Source organism: Coccinella septempunctata, chromosome 3, assembly GCF_907165205.1.
Source record: "Coccinella septempunctata chromosome 3, icCocSept1.1, whole genome shotgun sequence".
Classification (NCBI taxonomy): Eukaryota; Metazoa; Arthropoda; class Insecta; order Coleoptera; family Coccinellidae; genus Coccinella; species Coccinella septempunctata.
In genome coordinates this window covers 9,970,675-9,974,908 of record NC_058191.1, presented here as the reverse complement: position 1 = coordinate 9,974,908, position 4,234 = coordinate 9,970,675, and the positions used below count along the sequence as shown (strand labels likewise).

At 34.4% G+C, this 4,234-nt stretch overlaps 1 non-coding gene across 1 annotated transcript; it reads right to left on the bottom strand.

The window, feature by feature from the left end:
* Positions 1-3,125: 3,125 nt before the first annotated feature.
* Trnak-cuu lies at positions 3,126-3,198 on the bottom strand. The gene has a single exon. It is a non-coding gene; the product is annotated as a tRNA-Lys (tRNA).
* Between the last annotated feature and the right edge of the window lie 1,036 nt (positions 3,199-4,234).

The window sequence follows — 4,234 nt, the reverse complement described above, 5'->3', positions numbered from 1 at the left end:
ACAAGTGATGGAAAATACATGGTAACAATGTTGAATATTAAATATTAATCAGAATTGTAACCAGTAATGTGGTCTCTAATAACCCGAGAGGTTGATGAGACCTAAAGCTTGTACATAAATGAAAAAAATTAAAATTAATTCTCGAAATCCCAGGGATGGAATATTTTTCATGGAAATTACCTCAGAAATACCTATGGAAAAACTGTAATACGTCACAAGGTCACCACGAGGAATGGAAAATTAAACCTTGCTATTTCCGTTCTACAGTGATTTGCCGATTCCCATTAACTATCCATTTTTTTCTGAAACGATTTGTTACAGTTCTTCGCAAGAATAGTCGCAATACAAAGTTTTCAAATCACTCGAGTAAACCTCGAAGTTGCAGAGCCAAATTTGATCATCCAATTCCTCCGGTCCTCCCCTAATACTCCGGCACAGTTTATCCCTTCGAATCTGTGTACTCAAAGGATCACCTATATTTCAAGAGGGACTTCAAGATATTAAAAGCAAGATGTAATTAGAAATTATGCCAGGAGGCAACAGGAGATATGATTAAGGAGACGCGACCGACTGTTTAAGCTTCGTCGCTTTTAAATCTAGTTACAAGAACCGTACTGGGGTTCTGATTAACAAATTATTGTGGATTATGAGATCGTCCCCCATTGCAGATTACAAATGTTCACTGCTACGAAAATGCTGAATTTGACTCTCAGGTTAGGCAAGTAATCACACGAGATACCCCCATTTGAGTTTGAATCCTTTTGAATTTTCGGTTTTTTAATATTGAATCGAACACAAATAAACTATGACGGTCCTAAAATATTCATTGCTCACCAACGATGAAAAAATCGTAGATTTGTCGTCCTAGCTTTTTCTTGGATAATATAATGAATAAAAAACATGGATGACAATTTACCACAAAAAACACCTTTTTAAGAGCAGATTTTATCAAGTCATGAATAATATTGTGATAACTGGCCATTGTTGAATGATTCGAACAAATATATTAGGATCAGTCAACTTCTCAATTTATTGGAGAAGTTAATTTTTATCATAATCATAACTGATTCTCGCAATTGATTTATGTTGTGGAAAAGCAAAAACCTCCAGCATAATAGTGAAAATCCCGTGGGAAGCCTACAATTAAGGTTCCGGTCAAGAAGCCAGAGGCTTTGTTTTTCCAGCTTCTCGTCAGCAAAGAAATAATATCTACCCTACTACTCACTTATATATACAGGGTGTCTACTATTAAAGTGGCCAAACTTCAAGGGAGAATCAGAAGAGTGATTTGCAACAAAAAATGTCATATAACACATGGTCGAAATGTAGACGGTTATTCTTCAATTCAACATTTCTTGATTTCACGAAATATTTCGAGTTTTTTCATTAAATCAATCATTATTCAGTTTTCTTTGTAGCCTCGTCAAATTTGACCACATATTCGGAAAAGGAAATAAATTTGCTACGGGATGAGAGAGTCTTTTTCGTTGTTATCTTGTTAGCCATGATATTATGGCAGAGGATAAGCAGCTAGCACAAAAGTTGATATGCCATTCGACAGTACACTAAATGAGGTATTTTTTACTGAAAAGAAAAAAATGTGCATAATTATTAATTTTTCACCGATAAAACCATTGGAAAAATAGGACCAATTTTGTTCATTTCAGACTGGTGATTTTCATCTCCTTACCACGCCCGCAATAAGACAAATTTCTGCACACAGACTCTCTCATCTCGTAGCACATTTATTGCCCTTTCCGAATATGTGGTCAAATTTGACTAAGCTACAAAGAAAACTGAATAATAATTGAGTTTGTGAAAAAACTTGAAATATTTCGTGAAATCAAGAAATGTTGAATTGAAGAATAACCGTCAACATTTCGACCATGTGTTATACGACATTTTTTGTTGCAAATCACTCGTCTGATCCCCCTTGAAGTTTGGCCACATTAAAAGTAGACACCCTGTATAGAGAAGTTATTTTTCACCTTGATTTATTATAAAATGTATCGAATTTGAACAGACCAACAAGAACTTTTTCAAATTTTTCATTGTAGAGAGTGAAAATATTCTTTAATGTTCCAGCGACCTTTCCAATGTACATGGTGGGCAGAATCCGTTGTCTACTGGAAGTGAACTCGAGAACTATAGCAGTAAGAAGAAAACGGACGACACATTCTCGAGCTCTTTTGTCCTGATTATTACAAATCTGAAAACAGATTCAGCCTAACATTCATTAAGTTTGAGACATGAACGAAAATTGAGAAATTGTCATTTTCAATTAAGCTGAATAACTCGCTTGTTTGAACTCGTATTCGAAATCCGTTGTTATATTCTACAGGCACTTTTTTATGAGGAATTCGAATATTGACTTTTTGGATCCAGTCATTTTCGAGATACGACAGGGAATTTTGATTTTTCAAATGTAAACTATAGTTGAAAGTTCTTTCATCTTGCTGCTAGTTTTCCGCTGATTTAAAAAATGTATCATTTTGTAATATTCACATGAATATTACAAGAGAAAATTTTTCTATCCTTTTTCCTGCTCAATTATAAGTAGGCTGGAATTACCATAGTGAATGAAGGATACAGCGGCGGCCAGATCTGGTTGGTGACTATCAATGCCCGAAATGTGGTAGGATCTGTAGATCACGGTTGGGTCTCTACAGTCACAGGAGAGCACAAAGTCGCAATTAGCCCTGAAAAATTATAAGTCTGTTTGCACTTTTTTTTTCTTTTCCTCTTTCTTTTTCTTTTCCTCTTTCTTTTTCTTTTCTTTTTGTTTTTTTCCTTTTTTTCGGTCTTTTTGTAGATTCATTCCCGGCAACGGGATACAGCAATGAATGAATGAATGTTGAATATGCATTATCTTTCGTGAACCTGAGCCTCTATGATTGGAATCACGGATTGAAAAGAGATTCACGAAACAAGAATTCAAAATCATGAACAGAACGGAAAACGCCCTGAGAGGAGAAGTCACCAGTATTCACATCGTCAACGCCATGTAGTATAGTGTTAGCCATATTTCATGGTGGTACTGTTTATTACGTAATTTCGATAGTGACAGTCATTTTGGTCATATTTTTCATTATCATATTAGAAAATATGAAAACTTAAAAAGTATTCGCCCAACGTGGGGCTCGAACCCACGACCCTGAGATTAAGAGTCTCATGCTCTACCGACTGAGCTAGCCGGGCTTATATTAGGGTGTGGTACCAGGATATTGTGCTGCTAGTGTATATGACGCTGGTACCCATATATTATGTTTGTTATTGTTGGTTGGGGATCACGTATCATAAGGGAATTATCATTCTTCATCTAACAGTTTGAACACTACCGTTGATAGATGTACCTACCTATTTTTCATCATCTTACTTTTTATAAAAATTATAATTATAGTTTCTTATCGTATTTGTTTTATATATTAATGACTCTTTGAGTTTCTTTCATGAATAGAAAAACCGATAATTGAATAAATTTTTTTCTTTAATAATTAGACAAAAGTATTTTACTCTCTTAAGGATATCGATCTCGATATCAATATATAAAGGAAATAATTATTTGACTGTCGGTGATTCTTATCGCAGAAGGTTGGTTTACTTCACATAGAATTATGTGGAGTTCACGAAACATAATTCATTTTCAACGGTCGCTATGGTCAGCCTACTGAAAATTCAACAGTTAATCGAAAAGCAGGAAAAAGTATTGACTTTTTTCCTTATGTTATTATATTCAAGTGAATAGCGACATTTGATACATTTTTGAAATCAGCAAAAAATTTTGCAACAAGATGGAAGAACTTTCAACTATATTTTACATTTGAAAAATCTGAAATCCCTGTCGTATCTCGAAAATGACTGGATCAAAAAATTTAGAAATATCATATTCGAATTCCTCATTGAAAAGTGCCTATAGAATGTAACAACAGATTTCGAAAACGAGTTCAAATAAGCGAGTTATTCAGCTTCATTGAAAAATGACAATTTTTCAATTTTCGTTCATAACTCAAAATCTGTGAATTTTAGGCTAGATCTGTTTTCAGTTTTGGATTAGTCAAGAAAAAATAACTCGAGAATGTGTCGTCCGTTTTCTTCTAGCTACTATAGTTCTCTAGATCCCTTCGGTAGACAACGAATTTTGCCCTTCCTGTATATCCCAAATGTTGCTGAAAGAATCAATCTTTCGAAAGTACTGTTTTGCGATGCGTTGACGGAACAGATATGTTCAAGCAAA